Below are 20,726 nucleotides of genomic sequence, written 5' to 3'. Positions count from 1 at the left end.
AACATCATACGATGCTAAAATCTTATCCGGTATAAACTTTTCATTTGATTATTGTTCATTCACGAAAACATCACAGTTGAAGAGGTTTTTGAGATTCTAAAATGCACAAAACAAGGTTTAACCTCCGATGAAATCCAGAAGAGGCTTGAACTTTTTGGTCACAAAAAACTTGAAGAGAAAAAAAAGTAACTTAAATCTTCATTTTTTTGTTGCAAATCAATCCCTAATTATGTGTTGAAGTTTGATTCGAATTCAAAGAGACACGAATTAATTAAATTAATTAGGGAAAGTAAGAAATTTAGTTTGATAAGAAGTAGAAACTTTATTTTTTTTTCTTTTATGTAGAAAATATACTTTAAGTAGATTTCTACTTTATATGTATCATTTGTAATCAAGTATTTATGCCTATAAATTGATAAAAAGGGTAAGAGTTAGATATCAATTTTTTTCTTTCTCCAAAATCCTCTTGTATTTTTTTTCTTTATATTAGTGAAATTCTTCCCTCCACCCATGGTTTTTCCCTTTTTGGGTTTTCCACGTAAATCTTGGTATTATTTTGTTTTTCAACTGTGAATATTTATTTGTCGATAATTGTTTCGATATTATAATAAATTGGTATCAGAGCGTCGGGTTTAAGAAAATTATGATAACAATGAAGTATGATATTCCACTATTAGATCGAAGCAACATGTTCTCGCTATGACAAGTGAAGAATTGAGATGTTCTTACACAATTAGATCTAGACGACAGAATAGAAGGATTTGATGAGAAACCAGTAACACAATGGACGAATGAAGAAAAGCGTAAGGATCATAAAGTCCTTTATCATATTCATTTACACTTATCAAATCAAATTTGCAAAATGTGTTGAAGGACCAGACAACTGCTTCGTTATGGATGAAGTTAGAGCAACTATGCATGTAAAAATGGTTGACCAGCAATTTGCACCTAAAGCAACGTCTTTATTTGCTCAAGTTGGTGGAAAGTTCGTCTCTTAAAGAGAACCTGACCACATTCAAAGAAACTATCTCTGATCTAGAGACTATAGAAGTAAAGTATGATCAAGAAGATTTAGGACTGATTCTGTTATGTTCACTGCCCCTTTCCTACTCATCTTTCAGAGATACAATCTTATACAGTCGCGAAACACTCACTCTTGAAGATGTGTACAATGACATGAACTCATTCGACAAGATGAATCATCTTGAATCTGGTTTCAAGTCCTAGGAAGAGGGTCTTGTGGTTCATGGATTGACTAACTCAGACTGTGAAAGAAAATGCGAGCATTATTCTAGTAGTAAAGGAAGGGGAAGATCAAAATCTTCCAACCAAAGTTGGATCATCCACACTGTTAGAGGAAGATGTAACTAAGCTGTGGCATATGCGCCTGGGGCATATGAGCAAACTTGGCATGTTAGAGTTTAGTAAAAGAGGGCTCTTTGATGGTTAAGAAATTTGCGCACTAGAATTTTGCAAACACTGCCTGTTTGGAAAACAAAGGAGAGTCCACTTTACCAAAGAGATTGACAATATGAAAGATACCCTAGACTACGTTCATGATGATCTATGAGGTTTGTCTAGAGTATCCTCTAATGAAGGTGCAAACTACATGTTGAAAATCATTAATGACTATTCTATGAAGGTTTGACCGTTCTTCCTGAAGTAGAAGAGTGATGTAATAACCACATTTAAGAATTGAAAGATAATGATTGAGAAACAAACTAGAAGACAAGTTAAACGTCTTCACACTAAAAATGACTTAGACTTCTATTTAGAAGAATTTGATGAGTTATGCAAGAAAGAAGGGATTGTGAGACACTTGATTTTCTGTTATACACCACAACAAAATGAAGTTATTGATCGAATGAGTAGAATGATAATAAAGAGGGTTCATTGTATGCTCTCCAATGTTGATCTATCGAATTCATTCTGGGTTGAAGCGTCGCTAGCATGTTTTCTGATTAACATGTATCAATTCATGGCCATTGACAAAAGCTCTCCACAAGAGGTATGGTTTGGTAATCCCACACATTATTCTAATTTGAAGATATTTGATTGTCCTACGTATGTTCATTTAAGCAATGATAAATTAGAGCCTAGATCCACAAAGTGCATCTTTATAGTATATAAATTAGAAGTACAAGGATATAAATTAGGGTGTCCTAAAACTAGAAAGATAATTATTAATAGAGATATGATATTTGATGAATTTGTTATGCTGCGAGGATTACACCTCAATCAAACTACCAAGAATTCCCAAGAATCAAATATCGCATAAAGAAGATAAAGATTCAGTTTAAAATAAGGTTCACATCTGATACACTCTTAGAGAATAGAACTCCGTCGTAATAGTCTGATCTTTTGCTATTTGTTGCACAAAATTGACCTAGAAGAGAAATCAAACGACCACAAAGGTACGCATAGGATGATCTAGTCGCATACACTCTGAGTATTGTAGAAGACATTTATGAGAACCAAGAGCAATCATCCTATTTAGAGGCAGTTAACTAAGAAGACTAATACAAGTGGATGATCGCAATACATGAGGAAATAGAGCCACTTCACAAGAATGTCACTTGAAATTTAGTGAAACTTCCCAACGGATAACAAGCCATTCAGTGTAAGTGGGTGTACAAAAAGAAGGAAATAATTTTGGGAGTGGAAAAGCCTAGTTACAAGGTAAGACTGGTTATAAAAGGGTTTAACCAAATCCTATGAATTAATTTTAAAGATGTTTTTTCTTCGGTGGTAAAACATAGTTCTATTAGTGCTTTGCTTAGAATAGTTGTTATGCGAGACCTTGAGCTTGATCATCTAGATGTGAAAATGGCGTTCTTTTATGGCGAACTTGAAGAAGATATTTACGTGAAGCATTTTAAGGGTTTTAATGTCTTAGGATAGTATGACCATGTATGTTCACTGAAGAAATCTCTTTATGGACTTAAGTAGACACCCGAACAATGGTATAAGAGGTTTGATTCTTTTATGGTTTCTCTTGAGTTTAAGCGATGTAACTTTGATAGTTGTATTTACTTCAAGAAGGATCTGATGATTCACCTATATAACTGTTTCTTTATGTTGATGATATGTTAATAGCAGTAAATAATAAATAAGATATTAGACAATTGAATACTCAACTTAATAAGTAGTTTGAGATGAAAGATCTAGGTCATGCAAAGAAGATACTCGGAATGGAAATTAGAAGAGACAGACAAGCAAGTAAATTATACCTAAGTCTAAATGGGTACATTGAAAAATTTCTAATCATGTTTAATATGCATAGTGTGAAGCATGAGAGCACTTCGTTGGCAACTCACTTCAGACTTTCATCGTATTGATTATCAAAATCAGATTCGGAGGTAAAATACATGTCACGTGTCCATATTCTAGTGAAGTAGGATCTCTAATGTATGTTATAGTTTGTACGCGTCCAAACTTAGCATATGCAGTTAGTTCAGTGAGTAGATATATGACGGATCCTGGAAAGAACATTGGAAAGATGTCCAATGGATTTTCAGGTATCTTCTCGATACTAGTGATGTTTGCTTGTAGTTTAGACAAACTAGAGATGGAGTCGTAGGGTATGTAGATTCTGATTTTGCTGGAGATCTTGATAATAAGAGATCAATTACGGGGTACGTCTTTGCGGTTTAAGGTTATGTCATTGGTTGGAAAACTACTCTAAAAAGAAAGGTTGCTTTGTCAACTACTAAAGCGGAGTACATGGCGATCGCTGAAGCTTGTAAGAAAGCAATCTGGTTGAAAGAACTTATTGGTGAACTTAGTGAAGACCTTTAGATCAATACAGTGTTTTGTGATCATTAAAGTACTATATTCTTCGCGAAAGATAAAATGTTTCATAAGCGGACGAAACATATTGATATTTGCTATCAATTTGTGCGTGATGTAATTGATCGAGGTGACATTGTTGTGAGAAAAGTCAACACTTATGACAATCCTACAGACATTATGACGAAACCACTCCCTACAACCAAGTTTGAGCATTGCTTGGACTTGGTCGGTCTCCATTACTGAAGATTACCCTTTTAAGGGGCGTTGTGGAAGAGGTGGAGAATGTGTTCATTGAAGTGAAAAATTGTTTTTATTGAGTTTGAGTGTCTCATCAAATTTGAGTGTTTTGTATCAAAATCTTTGCACTTTCAGAATTCGAGTAAAGGTGGAGATTTGTTAGATCTTGGCTCGAATTCAAAGTGGCAAAAATTAATTAAATTAACTGGGGTAAATAAAAAACCTAGTTTGTTTATAAGTAGGAACTTTATTTTTTCTACTTTAAGTAGATTTATACTTTATAAGTTTCCTTTGTAATCAAGTATCTATCCCTATAAATAGATACTAAAGGTAAGGGTTAGATATCAATTTTTTTATTTCTCTAAAATCCTCTTGTATTTTCTTCCTTCATATTAGTGAAATTCTTCCCATTTACCCGTGGTTTTTCCCTTTTGATTTTTCCTCGTAAATCTTGGAATTTTTTGTTTTTCGACTGTGAGTATTTGTTTGCCAATAATCGTTTTGATTTTATAATATTATGCAATCAAACTGAGTTTTATTCTACAATTTTCAAGAAATAAAATATTGAAATTATGGGGATTTTCATGGAACCTTCTATCATGGGTAATGGAAGCAGCGACTCTTATGGCCATCGGACTTGAACATGGAGTAAGTGGAGATACATACATGAAATGAGTGAAAATGCAATCACACCTTTGAAATCTAAAGCCTTGTTTGGTTGCAGAGAAAGGGTTCTAATTACCCTAATTTGCTTCGTATTCTAGCACTGCTTGTTATCTACTCAACAATTAGTTTCATATAGGAAAACAATTATGGGAATGCTACTGCAGCACTTATGGCTCAACTGGCTCCGAAAGCTAAGGTTTTACGCGATAGGGAATGGCAAGGACGGTGCTTTGATATTGGTTGCATCAAACTCGGTGGCATTATTACTACTGATGCTGGGTTATTCCAAGGAGATCCTTTGAAAATCGATCAAGTTTCACACTTTGATAAAACTCCAAAAGTAGTAACACACCACATCCATGTCAAAACCGAAGCAACCAATTTAGGATATTGATTCTTTGCATTACCAAAATGGTTTGAGTTAGTGATGACTCAACATTAAACTGCAAGGAAATTCTATAGTATAGGTCATTGTAGGAGTGATTTTAGTAATTTTAGGACTCTTAACATATGGTCCAAGTAATGTGTATTTCTTTTTTTTATCTTTGTCTACAGTCAGCTCTTACGGGAGAGCCACTCCCGATGACGAAACACAAAAACCCCAATGAGGGAAGTGCTTTGCTGTGAAAAAACAGACACATTGACACTTAACAAGCTTCTAGTGGATAAAAGTTTGATAGAGTTCTTAAGGAATTCTCTTTGAGATCTATCGATTTTTCCATCTACAATGTTGAAATTTAGAACAAATTATTTTCATCATAAATTTTGCTCAACGATGTTGATAAAGACATGATTGTTTTGATGGAGGCAAGAGCTTCCAGATTGGAGATTCAAGATGCTATAGATGTTGCAATGTTGGTTGATCATAAAGAGGTAAAATAGCTTAGTTAATGAACAGTACTCCCTGCTTCAATTCTTTCTTTGATATAATTGGTATGAAGTTTTATGATCGAAAGGCACGAGTCGAAATCATGGAGGTTCCCTCCCTTCCCTTCAATCTAATCGAACAAGAGAATCGTCCTTACATACATTAATGAAGCTGATAAGATGCAGAGTCAGCAAAGGTGCAGCAGAGCAGGTTTACATCATGCTAATAATAATACAATTTTCTACAAGTTCCTGCTGATACTAAAGTTTTTCTATTTCTCGGAGTTGCTCGACAGGTATTAAAGCTTTTCATTATCACTCTTGATATCCTTGAATATCAACAGTCATGCATTGTGTTAGAGTATAAGATTGATTAATAGTTGGCTATGGTTTTGGGTTATATAAACTCATTAGTTGTAACTAGGCTAACAGAGTATATTACATTTTACTTCAATTCAAAAACATACGTTTTAATATTGCTCCATTCTTTATATCCATTTTAGTCAATTACTAAACCTAGTGTTGCTATCTTACCTCTTCTACCCCATTACTTAGGGAACAAGAGATAATCATATAGTCAATTATTAAACCCTATATTCATCACCACCTGTACATTTCCGGCCACCATGGCTGCTTTCTCATATGGTATCATTCACTAAAGATCCTGAAGCCACTTTTCTTCTGTTCTGCTCTGATTTTTTTTCTTCCGCTGCTATTATCTGCACCATCTACACCCATTATCTCCTTCATTCGCTTTTGCCGTTGTTTTTTTCAATCATCGATTAGTCGTTGATTTCATCACCTCTGATTATTTTCGCTTTCTCGGTCGACGTTCTTCTTTTTCTTTTGTCGCCAGCTTCGTTTGATCATCGATTAACGATTAAGGTCTTTTCTCTCATGCCGTTGTTCCCACAATGGTTCAATTTCTTCTTTGTCGATTTTCTTTCGCTCCAATATGATTCTTTGCCATGAATTTCATTTGTTGTTTTCTTCTACCGATGTTTCTCCTCTCTTCATATGTTGTTGTTGTCCCGACATGCCTGAAGGTCACCGCTACTGCATATGAATGGTTTATTCAATTTACCAATTTAATACACCTCTCTTGTATGCCTGCTTTTAATTCTTGTCAATAGCTTGATGCTTCTCACTGCTGCTAGTTTTACCAATGAGATGTGGTATAATGATTATGGTTAACTGATTCGTATCAATCTAAATGCATAGAAACTGGTCGATGAAATGTCTGAATGGGTAACTCTTAAGTTTGCTACTTAGTTTTTTCCCTCTCTGTGTTCTCGTGTTTATGTTTTCTTGCTTTGATTTCAATTTCGTTCGGTGTGGCCATCTCCTCTTAATTGTGGTTCAATCAAGCTTGAACTTGTTGGGGGCTATCAAATGAACGTAGCTACTGGATGGGGATCGAACTGGTTTTGTGTTTCTCTTTAGTGCTTTGGTTGATGATAGTTTTGCTGGTGGTTATCAATGGAATTTACTACGGGTATCAATTTATTTAGCTGTTGTTTTAGTTTATATTTGATTGCTTTGGTTCACTACTGCTCGTGTTATTCGTTCATATTTATGTTTGACATCAAGTAAGGCTATTGCTTTGTTGGATTGTATCAATGTTGATTTCTTAATATAGCTGGTGTTCATTTTTTATTGTTGATGCTGGAAACAAAATTGTGTTGGTGCTTCACTCAAGAGAAAATATTTTGCAAGGCTTAGTACATTATCTGTTTTCTTCCACAAATTAACACGACTTGATGCTAATCAGTCAAGTATTCATTCTGAAGGGAAAAAACTACAGAAAAAGTAAAGTGTCTAACGGCTTAACCCTTCATTAACTAGATAAATATGATGACTTCTAGAATAAAATAAGCTTCAGATTACACCTGAAAGCTTATAGCTTTGACCGCCTTGCTTCCGCCAAAAAGAAAGTCCGCAAGTGTTGAAGAAAAAAGATAGTGGGAAAGGAAAAATGTTACGGAAGAAATATGAATGAATGAAAATGAAGAACAATGTTTTGTTACCAGCAATAGTTTCAGCTTATTACTCAATTAACTAATAATGTCAGCCCACCAAAGAGGTAGAAACAAAAAGAAAAATAACTATTAACAAAATTTTTAATCATATAAATTGATTAATTAAACCTTTTTAATTAGATCATCTCAAGTTATTTATTCAAGTAATTGTGAGAGAATAATTTTTAGTTTTGATCCTTCAAATTTGTTTTTTTTAATTTCGAATGAATAATTTAAACCATTATCTTTTTTATAGTTAAGTTCAATTAGATCAAATTATGGTTTATCAATCAGATCATATTTTAGGTTTAAATCATAATTATCAGATCTGCTAGGAACTGTGTTGCCCTATTAAATATTTTGAATGATGTTGAATATTTTGATTTTTAAGTACTTACTGTCATAACCATTTTTTTTTGTAAAACAATTAAATATTATTTTAAAAACGATTACGACTTTATTTTGAAAAAATGGGTGATTTTGAATTGATTTGAATAAAATTGAAAAGAGTCGCCATCGACCTTTAGATTAGGCAGGTCGAATACCTAAAAACGTCTTTCAAGAATAATTTTAAGAAAAATCATTTTTAAAGACAAAAGGGGTCTACGTTTACCAGAAAATCGATTTGATGGGTTCGGGAGTCGGTTACGTGTGGGGAAGGATTAGCACCCCCACAGCGCCCAAAATTGGTACTGTATCGCTTACATATAGTCGTGTTGATGGAAATTATAAATCGAATATAAAGTTAAATTACGATTCATTTATTGAAATTTAATCAATTTGCTTCGAGTTAATTATTTAAAGAAAATCCTTTAACTCGATAAGAAATCTTGAAATTTGCAATCCTCCGTCGGGAGAGCTATTTCAACTATTTCTCTTTTGTAAAAGAAAATTCTACCATTGATTATGTAAAAAATTGCGAATCAAATATAACTAAAAACGATGTTTACATACGAGTAAATTGATTAACTAAAAACGTGAATTGAATACAAATTAAAAAATTTGAAATTTACATTCACATAAAATAAAATAAATTGTCACTTAAAATAACACACATTGCATCGTTTGAACAAATTAATTAGCGAAATATACTCGACTTATTTCAAGTTTCTATGTCGTTAAAATGCCGTACCGGATCACACCACTTCGATCAAGTGGTACTTTCCACGCCCATTCTACGCATACGTGTTCTTGAAAATATAATCGAATATTTCATACATAGATAAAAATATAATGAAAATAAATGTAATTGGAAATACAAAACAAAATATTCACATTACTAAAAACATTATTTATAATACAAATAACCGAATAACAAGTACAATAAAATCATACATAAATGAATAAAATAAAATATTCACAAATGTCGGGGATAAATTTGAACATTAACAAAAATACCTAACATATAAAATCAATGACTAAAATGAAACTTTTACAAACATTGGGACCAAAGTCAAGTATCCACAAAAATGACATAATATACATTAGTAGGACTAAAATATAAACAAGGAAACATAGATGCCCAAAACAAAAGAAAATAAAATAGACATTAAACCAAATATATTAAAAAACAGAAAATGACTAAAATAAAGGCAATTAGAACTTGAAGCCAAAAATTAAAAGATGCAAAGTTATATTCAGTGATAAAAATAAAATAATTACACAATATGAGATCAGATTTAAACATCCACGAAAGTAGTATAATACAAAAGAGTAAGGACTAAAATGAAATAAACATAAACATAAAAGATCACAAAGTAATTAAACCAAACATCAAACAATGACTAAAATAGAATATATACGAATATGGTGACCAGATTCAAATAACAGTAAAGATAATAAAATGCATGGGATCAGTGATTAAATTGCAATATTTGAAAATATTAAATCCAGAATCAAATATAGACAAATATGATATAAAACATGAACAATGACTAATATATAACATTTGCAAATTTTATGACCAAATCCGAATATCAAAGGAAAATGCACAATAAACTGAGACAATGACTAAAATAGAATATATACAAATATGGTGACCAAATTATAATACCAGCAAACACAATACAAAAATTAATGACCGAAATGAAATTATTAAAACTAAAAGGCTCGAAATCGAAATACAATAAATCTCATTTAATGATTAAATAATGCGGTTACAAAGGATAAGGGACCAAAGTGAGGTTTACCCCTCTTAATATGAGAAACACGGGTAAGATGTTACAAAGATGCGAGGACCAAATAGGCTATTTACCCTTTCAGGCTGAAACACGCATACCCTGAACCCCTAAAACGGCGTCGTTTTGGTTCAATTATATATTTATTTTTTTAAGGCTAAAACGGGCTAAACTTCTCATTTTCTCAGCTAGAGAAACAGAGGGAGAGAGGGATTTTAAAACTCTCTCAACTCCCTCATCGGGGAGAAGAAAAGTCTCCGCCGCCGGCGATGCCTCACGGCGGTGCGCGGCGGCCCACGGTGGCCGGAACGGGCCAAAGACCCTCAAAATCATCCTCTCATCTCCCTCTACCTAGATCCCTAATTAGTTTAGTCTAAAAGCAACCCCAACTCCTCAAATCTAAAGTTTACCTTTCAAAACAAAAGGAACCAGTGACCTTTGGGATGCTCCTCCGAACAAGGTATGATTCTCTTCTTCTCTCTTTGCTTGTGGTTCTTTTCGGTTGCTTGGTTTGACTGAGATATGTGCTTTCGTTTTTTTTTTCGATTTTATTTCTCTTCTCCTTCCTTTCTCTTCTTTTTTTTTGTTTCGAATCTCTCTTTTTTTTCTATCTTTTTTTTTTTTTCTTTTTTTTTCTGAACCCAAAATGGTCTCTCGTTCTTCTCTCTGTTTTTTTTTTTAACCGAATGACCCCCCTCTCTGTTCTCTTTGCTTCCTTCCTTTTATCTTGCTTTTTCATGTTGATTTTTTTCCGTTTGGTGAGATGATGATGTCTAGAATAGCCCATGTCCTTCTCTGATTTTGTAAGATATAAATCCCGAATATTTAGGGATTTATTGGTATTTTAATTTGGGGTTTGGTTTTTGGTTGATTTGGTCACTGATGGGGTTGCTGTTTGATTGATTTTTCACTGTGGATGACGATGGTGGCGCGGGAACGGCGGCTGGACCATCGGAGTGGGCCGGAACAGTGACGGCGGCGCGGCTGGAAGTCCAACAGAAGCGGCGGCGGCGGCTGAATGATGATAGGTTTAGGGTTTAAAACCCTAATTACTTGGGCTCGTGTTTGGGCCTTGGTTGGGCCTTGTTGTATTGGGCTTTGGCCTGCAAAAAAAATATGTAATAATAAATAATAATAAAATAATAAGATAACGATAATAATAATAATAAAATAACGATAAAAAAACCCGGACAAAAACGGGTGTCTACAGCTGCCCCTCTTTGCACATTCTTGTGTTAACAAGAATAGGGCAAAGACGACAAGAAAACACGTTTTTGTCTGGTTCTCCTCTTTTTGGTTGGAAAAAAAAAATGGATAGTTTTGTTGGTGGGGACGACACTGTTCATACGTGATGAAGAGTTCTGGCCATCTAAAGGTGATAACACGATTCCTACGTGATGAGGACGGCTGGTTATCTAGGGTGACACGGCTCATACGTGATGAAGAGATCTGGTCGGAGAAAGACACGGCTCATACGTGATGAAGAGTTCTGGCCATCTAAAGGTGATAATACGGTTCCTACATGATGAGGACGGCTGGTTATCTAAGGGTGACACGGCTCCTACGTGATGAGGAGATCTGGTCAGCTGATGACACGGCTCATACGTGATGAAGAGTTCTGGCCATCTAAAGGTGATAACACGGTTCCTACGTGATGAGGACGGCTGGTTATCTATGGTTGACACGGCTCCTACGTGATGAAGAGCTCTGGTCTGGGGATGACACGGTTCCTACATGATGAGGACGGCTGGCCATCTTTAGGGTTTATGGTTTCAAGAGAAACCAAATCAAAGATTTGTTTCAAAAGAAACAAACCCAAAGATGATATTTTTAAAAGCAACTGTCTCAAAAGAGACCAAATTCGTTTTAAGGGAAACGACTCAAAGATCGACGTTTCATGGGAAATTGTCTCAAATGAGACAAAATTCATTTCAAGGGAAACGATCTCAAAGATGTTTGTTTTGTTTCAAGGGAAACAAATTCAAAGATGGTAAATTTTGTTTCCAAAGAAACAAACTCAAAGATTTTTCTCAAAGAAACCGTCTCGAGAGATACAAACTTTTGTTTCCAAAGAAAGAGATTCAATGATTTTTCAAAAGAAATTGTTTTAAGGGATAAAACATTGTTTCCAGAGAAACAAACTCAAAGATGATCTTGTTTTAAGAGAAAATGTTTCAAGAGAAAATGTTTCAAGTGAAACGACTCAAAAATGGTTTTATTTCAATTGAAACAAACTCAAAGATTTTGTATTTCTAGAGATACTGCCTCAAGAGAGTCAACATTTGTTTTAATAAAAACAATCTCCAAGGTGGGTAGTTTTAAAAGAAATTGTCTAAACGATCTCAAATGTGGGTATTTTCAAAAGAAGTTGTCTCGAGAGACAAAATTTTGTTTCAAAGGAAACAAACTCAAAGATTTTTTCAAAAGAAATTGTCTTTAAGATATAAAATTTTGTTTCAAAAGAAATAGACTCAAAGATGGATTACATCTTAAGTGAGACCAAATTTGTTTCAAATGAAACAATCTCAAAAGTTAGTTTTTCATTAGAAACTGTCTCAAGAGAGACAACATATGTTTTTAAAGAAATAGACTCAAAGATGATTTTGTTAAGAGAAACAAACTCAAAGATTTTCAAAATGAACATATTCAAAGATTTACTTCAAGAGAAACTGTCTCAAGAGAGATAACACTTTGTTTTAAAATAAATAGACTCAAAGATTTTTTCAAAAGAAACAACTCAAAGATATTTATTCAAAAGGAACAAACTCCAAGATTTTTATTCAAAAGGAACAAACTCAAAGATTTTTCAAGAGAAATTGTCTCGGGAGACAAAAATCGTTTTAAAAGATCCAAATATTGTCGATTTTGTTTATATGGAAATAATCTCAAGGGTGTTTTCAACAGTGTTTATTTTGTTTCAAATGAAACAATTTCAGGATTTGTTAACAGGGAAAACTGTCTCGTGCGAGACAAATCAGCTTTGAAAATCTCAAGTGATATTAATTTTGCTTTAAGTACAACAACCTTGAAATTTGTATTATGAGAGAAAATGATGTCTCAAGCGAGACGAAATTTGCTTTAAGACATAGTCTCAAATGAGACAAAATTTGTTTTTAGAGCAATTGTCTTAAGCGAGACAAAGTTTGTTTTTGAGAAAACGATCTCGAGTGAGATCAACTTTGTTTAATGTGAAACAAATTCGAAATTTGGATCTCAAAGGGAAAAGGTCTCAAGCGAGACGAAATTTGTTTTGAAAGAAACAACAATCTAAGGTGAGATTAATTTTGTTTTTAGTGAATCAAATTCAAAATTTGTATCTCAAAGGAAAAATGTCTCAAGCGAGACGCAATTTGTTTTAAAATTCTCAAAATTTGTGGAAAAATATCTCAAGCGAGACACAATTTGTTTTAAAGAGAAAGTTGTCTCAAGCGAGACAAAATAAAATTTGTTTTTAAGAAAACTATCTCAAGTGAGACGACACTTTATTTTTTTAAAGAAAATAATCTCAATAGCTCAAAGTTTATCTATTGATTCCTGCATGTTGAGGAAACATCTTCAGAAGATCTGATTGTTGACTTCAGGAAGCCAAATATGTGGATTGCATTGTTCTTTCAGGTTGAAAACACCTGGTTATTTCCGAGCTCTAATTTCCTGAAAAGATCAGAATGATGCAATTTTGACTAACTATTTTGGAAGTTATGATAGATGTCAAGATGAAATTTATTTGATCTTCTTTTATTGAATTTGTCCTCAAGTGAGGAGAAAAATGTCTTTAATACACATGATGATAAATGTTTGATGCAAATTTTATGTATCATGGATGTATGTATGTATGTATGTATGTATGTATGTGTATGTATGTATATACTTTTCTCGATCTAGAAGGAGAATGATCGCGAGAGCAGTCTATCATTGATTCAACTTGTCCGTATTTCCACCATGGTGTACTCTTGCAAACCTTGACCTGAGACCATTTGTTTGTCCCATCAAATTTTGTCCAAAAATTAACTTTCTCTTGCCCCAGCTTCGATTCTGAGCTTCGGTGAGATATTTGTTGAATTCTAAGATATGCCTCCAGAGATTATCTTGTTTGAAAATTTTTTCTTCTTCTTTTATTTTCAAAAGTATGAAAATATCAATTAAAATAATTTTGAAAAATGTTTAATCAAAAGTTTTAAAAATATTACCCCTTTTTAAGGTTTCACAATTGACAAATCATAGAACAAGAGTTCATTGGATATCAAAGAATTAATTACAATTGTAATCCTTCAATAAATTATAGCTATTTGACAAGTGTCAAGATCAATGTTATCTTTGAGAGATGGTTAAGTAAGGAAGGATAAAAAGTCTCAAGTGGTTAATTTTGGTCAAAAGTATGATATTCTCATTTATTTGATGTACACTGATCTGATGGAGTAGCTTCTGTACTCAGTTATTGGAAGTGTTCTCTGACTCCCAACTCTCATGTTCTCATTCATGTTGTGTGATGCCTCATCAAGGGATTTGAGCAATCGTCTCCTATGTAATAATCTTCATATTCGAGCCGCCCTTTCAGGTTTTCAACTCGAATCCTCCTTTGGTTTCAAGACGTTACTCAGAATTTTACGTCTTTAACCCCCCTTTGTTATTTTTCTCTATCACGCATTAAAGATTTTAGAAAATCTTTAGAAGTAAAATATTAATCCTGATAGGCGGGATAAAATATGAGGATAGTCTCTTCCGCTTAGAAATCCATGTATGATTAGAAGGGACTTGTAAGGCACGTAATGTAGGCCATGGTTCAGGGTTATGAAAGAAAGGGATAAAAGGCCCAAACATGTGTTTTAAGGGTATTTGAACCAAGGATCAATTAACTCTGATGCCTTCAATCTTGTTTTGCTCCATTTGAATATGCTCGTATGAGTCCTTTGTCTTCTCTTGATGTCTTATGATCTTCGAGTCAAATGATTCTAGAGTTATTGTGTTTGATTAATCTCACGGTTTGAAGCTCAATGCGTCATTTAAGTCAGGAGACTCTTTGTCTGTGTTCTTTGTCCTCTTTTGTTCTTTGCTTTTTCTTTGATTTTTGCTTTGATTTTCTCTTTGCTCTTTGTTTTTTCTTTGCTCTTTTCTCTTTGATTTTTCTTTGTTTTTGATTGGATCTTCGCACTTGATGTTTGGTTCACCTTTCAGTATCTCATCTGGATCAATGTATTTACTCATGCGCAGATTTCCTCCAACTTGCCCTCCAGCGTGGAGGGTGATCCTTGGTTAGGGTTGAATCAGAAGAAAATATCATTCAGGCTCAAATGGGGACACAAGGGATATATTTTCTCCTTTTGTGAAGGGATAAAGAAAGAAAGCCGTTCATCATCTCATACACAGAAGTCCTTGCAGAAGAGGTATCCCCAGGGGATAGATTTTCAGGATTAATTTTTATTTAAATGAAAACAGTAATTAATGCATGATAGAATTATTTTGAATGAATTCTATTTTTTCTCTTCGCTTCTTGCTCTCAACATGTCTCAATTGCTCATGCTCGTCTTCAGACAATTGATGCGAGATGCCCCACACTGTGTCTTCTTTGTAGGAAGGTTTATGTTCAATTGAACATCTTGTACTCAATGTCTGTAGGTTTTATTGGTAGAAAATGTTGGTTTTACGTCTAAGAAGACGATGGTGGCTTTATTGGCTCAAAGAAAGGTATGGGTATGACTTTTGTGTCTCAAAAAATAAATACAGTGTTTCAAGGTGGAAAGAATATTTCAAGGGCTCAAAGAGATAGAATGTCAAAAAGTGGTTATTTGGTAGTGACCAGGAATTATTTCGGGTAAAAATTGAGAGATTTTATTTTGGGTTTAGACAGAATAAAACAGGTCTAATCTTGCCATATGTCAAAAATTTACAATTCTTGAATAATTAAAAGAATATGTAATTCATTCGATACTCAAAGAACTAAAGATTAAAATTTGTTTAATTATTTAACCTTAGAAGGTAACATCATTTTAGTCATCCAAGATTAAAAATATTTAAGCAAATATTGAAGAAAGAACAAAAACGAGTTCAAACAAAACAATCTCTATGGATGCAAGTGGTTGATGCAAATGGCTTCTCTGGCTTAGTATTAGGATACCCCTGAATAAAACATATTATGGATTTTGTGCTTTAGTGTCTTGCAGTTGTCAGTGGTATGCCCCGAGCTCCCAACATGATAGCTGTATATGGCGTTAATATCATGGCCTTCAGGATATGGGGTCTCTCTTGGTTTGGATTGAACTGGAGTCACAAGGTTCCTCTCAACTAGCATTGGGAGCAATTCCTCATACGTCATTGGGATTGGATTGATGCGACGGAATGTCTTATGAGGTTTGGTCCCCAGATTAGCTAGATAAGATCCTTCAATGTTAATCTCATCTCTTTCCTATTTGTCGGAAAGACTAGTGCCTCCTATCTGGCCATTCTTGACTGCTCTTTCGATCATTTCTCCACACATGACAATGTCAGAGAAACTCTTAGTGGCAACCCCTATCATGTAGTCGATATATGGAGACTTCAATGTATCGAGGAATAGAGTAATGAACTCTTTTTTAGTCATTGGTGGATGCACTTGAGATGCAATATCCCTCCATCGTTGTGCGTACTGTCGAAAGCTCTCATAATTCTTCATCCCCATATTCTGAAGCATTGTTCGATCGGGGGCCATATCAATCATGTGCTTGTATTGGCCCCAAAAAAAGCACTAGCCAAATCCCTCCAGGAACGGACTTGAGAACGACTCAGTTGGTGGTACCACCTTGAAGCGGGCCCAATCAAACTGTCTTGAAAGCAGTGGATCAACATCTGATCATTGTTAGTGTATCCAATCATCTTTCGAATAAACATCGTGAGGTGGGCATTGGGGCAACTAGTTCCCCTGTACTTTTCAAACTCGGGCATCTTGAATTTGGGCGGGAGCACCAAGTCGGGAACTAGTACTATTTCTGTTGCATCCATCCCGTTGTGAGAGGTTTGTCCTCTCATTCCCTGAAATGTCTCTCTGCACCACTGTTTCAAATTCTCTGGGATCTCGTTCTTGGCTCTTCTCGTCGCTTGGTGACTAGGAATCCTTTTCTTGGTTGAGCTCAGCCATCTTTGCTACCATTTGGTCAACTAGGTCTTTTTGGTTTTGCAAGATACGATCCACGGCGGTCTTTTGCATCCTCCTACTCAACTTGCATCTTTTGCAAACTCTCGTTCAACTCTTTCTTTAATTCCTCATATTTTTGCATCCATTCTCAGTACTGTGTGAATGCAATTGCACAGTTAGAAGTGCTTCCTCAAAGTTTCCAGCAGGGTATGATTAATGCATGTAAACATGCTTAAATGAATGTTATGCAAAATGCAACGATGCAAATGCAAATGCAGAAATGTGGATCCCAACAATGAATATTTTAGAACAATTTTCACCAGAAATAAAAGTTTTCACATTACAAGACAGCCCACTTTACAGACTTGACTTCTCTTAGATGTTGAATCTGAAATGGGTCGCTGCTTCATCTGGGATCTTCATCCTTGAAAATGATGCTCCTCAAGCGTTTTGTAAACAGACTCTTTTAACGCCCCGGCGATGCTGAAGTCAATGCCGCTCCTTGATAAATAGCGATGAAATGATCGTAGATAAAAAATCGACTGCTGGATCACTCATCGGATCATTGGCTCATCATTTTATTCTCGAACGTTGCACGATCATTTTGAGCAAGTCTCCTTCTCGTACTCTGTGCATTTCTTTTTAGCCTTCGGTGCATGTCTGTGTACGCGACTGCTTGGTTGAAAACTTTTATCTCTTCTTGTGAAAATTTTCTCTCGAATATCCCCTTGCTGATCAACATTTTCGCATTATGTTATGATGATGCAATGTAAAGAAGAATGAAAAAAAACAAAAACAACAGAAAATAAATAAGTTAGTGCACACAAAGAAAATAAAAGAAATTAGTTAGTACAGGTAAGACAATCGATATAGATAAAAGTGTTATTAAAAGATGAATATAACACCTACCCATCATGATATCTACCCGAGCATGCTTTCAATAGATAACAATCCTACCCGGACATGCTATCTACCCAAAATTGATTTAATTTCAAGAAAATAATCCTAACCGCATGATATCTAGTTCGCATGCTTTTATTCTAAAAGAATAAATATATTCTACAAACTTTAAACAAAAGGTAAGGGTTTAGAAACATTCCTCCTTTGTGTACACCTATTTTAGGTACCTACTGACGGACAGAGGTTCGATACAACTATACCTAGGGTGATCGTTCGACGGTTCACTATATGCTTGGTTTCGGATCTAACGAAAAAAAGACTCGAATTGTCCCTGATGTCGGTGCCCCCTTGGGCTGCCAGACCCTCGATCCTCACCCATTACAGGTTTCAAACGGAACGAGTTCAATTCGAGGGGATTCACTGTCTTATACCCGTACGAGGAATAAATCCCTACGAAGGTATAAAGTATGTATCCCATGGGTTATTTGCTAAAACTCATACGAAGAATAAATTCTTACGAGAGTAAAGCACTCACCCCAACTAATTTGGATCGAAGCTCGTGTCTAGAGCTTATGTTATGCCAATGCGAGTGATGTGTGTGAGGAGGAACATACCTACCTTTGACCCAAAATGAAAAGAAAAAAAACTCGACAAAAACTTGGACAGAGCTGAAAGCAAAAAGATAAAATGTTAGTATGATAATTAAAAATGATGCAATTAAAAACTTCAATAAATGGATCATAAATTAACTAAAGACTCGAACTCATAATTTCGACCATAACGACAATGTGTAAGCGACATACAGCTTGACTCTCTAAAAAAAGTCCCCAGCGGAGTCGCCAAGCTGTCATAACCATTTTTTTTTGTAAAACAATTAAATATTATTTTAAAAACGATTACGACTTTATTTTGAAAAAATGGGTGATTTTGAATTGATTTGAATAAAATTGAAAAGAGTCGCCATCGACCTTTAGATTAGGCAGGTCGAATACCTAAAAACGTCTTTCAAGAATAATTTTAAGAAAAATCATTTTTAAAGACAAAAGGGGTCTACGTTTACCAGAAAATCGATTTGATGGGTTCGGGAGTCGGTTACGTGTGGGGAAGGATTAGCACCCCCACAGCGCCCAAAATTGGTACTGTATCGCTTACATATAGTCGTGTTGATGGAAATTATAAATCGAATATAAAGTTAAATTACGATTCATTTATTGAAATTTAATCAATTTGCTTCGAGTTAATTATTTAAAGAAAATCCTTTAACTCGATAAGAAATCTTGAAATTTGCAATCCTCCGTCGGGAGAGCTATTTCAACTATTTCTCTTTTGTAAAAGAAAATTCTACCATTGATTATGTAAAAAATTGCGAATCAAATATAACTAAAAACGATGTTTACATACGAGTAAATTGATTAACTAAAAACGTGAATTGAATACAAATTAAAAAATTTGAAATTTACATTCACATAAAATAAAATAAATTGTCACTTAAAATAACACACATTGCATCGTTTGAACAAATTAATTAGCGAAATATACTCGACTTATTTCAAGTTTCTATGTCGTTAAAATGCCATACCGGATCACACCACTTCGATCAAGTGGTACTTTCCACGCCCATTCTACGCATACGTGTTCTTGAAAATATAATCGAATATTTCATACATAGATAAAAATATAATGAAAATAAATGTAATTGGAAATACAAAACAAAATATTCACATTACTAAAAACATTATTTATAATACAAATAACCGAATAACAAGTACAATAAAATCATACATAAATGAATAAAATAAAATATTCACAAATGTCGGGGATAAATTTGAACATTAACAAAAATACCTAACATATAAAATCAATGACTAAAATGAAACTTTTACAAACATTGGGACCAAAGTCAAGTATCCACAAAAATGACATAATATACATTAGTAGGACTAAAATATAAACAAGGAAACATAGATGCCCAAAACAAAAGAAAATAAAATAGACATTAAACCAAATATATTAAAAAACAGAAAATGACTAAAATAAAGGCAATTAGAACTTGAAGCCAAAAATTAAAAGATGCAAAGTTATATTCAGTGATAAAAATAAAATAATTACACAATATGAGATCAGATTTAAACATCCACGAAAGTAGTATAATACAAAAGAGTAAGGACTAAAATGAAATAAACATAAACATAAAAGATCACAAAGTAATTAAACCAAACATCAAACAATGACTAAAATAGAATATATACGAATATGGTGACCAGATTCAAATAACAGTAAAGATAATAAAATGCATGGGATCAGTGATTAAATTGCAATATTTGAAAATATTAAATCCAGAATCAAATATAGACAAATATGATATAAAACATGAACAATGACTAATATATAACATTTGCAAATTTTATGACCAAATCCGAATATCAAAGGAAAATGCACAATAAACTGAGACAATGACTAAAATAGAATATATACAAATATGGTGACCAAATTATAATACCAGCAAACACAATACAAAAATTAATGACCGAAATGAAATTATTAAAAACTAAAAGGCTCGAAATCGAAATACAATAAATCTCATTTAATGACTAAATAATGCGGTTACAAAGGATAAGGGACCAAAAGTGAGGTTTACCCCTCTTAATATGAGAAACACGGGTAAGATGTTACAAAGATGCGAGGACCAAATAGGCTATTTACCCTTTCAGGCTGAAACACGCATACCCTGAACCCCTAAAACGGCGTCGTTTTGGTTCAATTATATATTTATTTTTTAAGGCTAAAACGGGCTAAACTTCTCATTTTCTCAGCTAGAGAAACAGAGGGAGGAGAGAGGGATTTTAAAACTCTCTCAACTCCCTCATCGGGGAGAAGAAAAGTCTCCGCCGCCGGCGATGCCTCACGGCGGTGCGCGGCGGCCCACGGTGGCCGGAACGGGCCAAAGACCCTCAAAATCATCCT

At 34.2% G+C, this 20,726-nt stretch overlaps 1 pseudogene; it reads left to right on the top strand.

Annotated features, from left to right (window-relative positions):
- LOC120114226 overlaps positions 1-20,726 on the top strand; it is a 30,215-nt pseudogene that overhangs the window by 6,132 nt on the left and 3,357 nt on the right.

Source organism: Hibiscus syriacus, unplaced genomic scaffold (assembly GCF_006381635.1).
Source record: "Hibiscus syriacus cultivar Baekdansim isolate YM2019G1 unplaced genomic scaffold, ASM638163v2 tig00110221_pilon, whole genome shotgun sequence".
In the NCBI taxonomy this organism is placed as follows: Eukaryota; Viridiplantae; Streptophyta; class Magnoliopsida; order Malvales; family Malvaceae; genus Hibiscus; species Hibiscus syriacus.
Note: the sequence above shows the minus strand (reverse complement) of the source record. Positions and strands in the feature narration are given on the sequence as shown.